General features: G+C 62.1%; 1 protein-coding gene across 1 annotated transcript in view; it reads right to left on the reverse strand.

Moving 5' to 3' along the window:
* Positions 1-253, reverse strand: part of PRNP (prion protein) — a 7,705-nt gene extending 7,452 nt beyond the window's left edge. Inside the window, exon 1 of the mRNA XM_006035151.3 lies at positions 73-253. The gene's annotated coding sequence lies outside the window, so the exon portion shown is untranslated. The remainder of the gene's footprint in view (positions 1-72) is intronic.
* Positions 254-646: the final 393 nt, after the last annotated feature.

Genomic DNA, 646 nt, shown 5'->3' on the forward strand with positions numbered 1-646 from the left:
GAGCCCGAGCCCCCGGGCAGCCTTTCCCCCGCGCCAGCTGTTTCTCCAGCCCCCTTCCTACGCGGCACTCGCCTGGCAGCTCCGCACGCAGCCGGGTCGGCGAACAGCGCCCGATGCCCCGGAGAAGAGCCGAGCTGAGCCGCAGCAGCTGCCAAGATCCACAGCCCCTCGCGCGGTGCGAGCTCTCTGCGGGCAGGTCCCTCTGCCTCGCCCTCGCCCTCGCCCTCTCCTGCCGAGTGACTGTATTGGCTCCTGCAGTCTAGGCACTGGCAGTAGGCGCTGCTATTGGGCAGGGCACCCATCCAGCAGGCGCGAGGGCTGAGGAGGAGGCTCCAGAGCAGGCTGGGGAAGACACAGCGACTGCAGTGCTAGTGGGAACATGAGGAACAGGCAATACAAGGAGAGAGAGCTTTCAATTCTGCAAGAGGGCACACACCCAGGCACGCTGCGCCTGTGCCTTCTCAGCCCTGCAGGCCTGGCACAGCTTCAGGTTGCCTGGGCTGGCTGCAGGATCAGCACTTGTTTTAGGACATGATGGTTTCATAGCCTTTTTTGGGGCTGGAAGGGACATGATGATTTTAGCCAGGAGCAGCCTCTGTGGTAAACCAAGGATGAGATGCAGTGCATTTGTCAGTATGACAGATAA

This window comes from Alligator sinensis, unplaced genomic scaffold (assembly GCF_000455745.1).
Source record: "Alligator sinensis unplaced genomic scaffold, ASM45574v1 scaffold1373_1, whole genome shotgun sequence".
NCBI lineage: Eukaryota > Metazoa > Chordata > Crocodylia > Alligatoridae > Alligator > Alligator sinensis.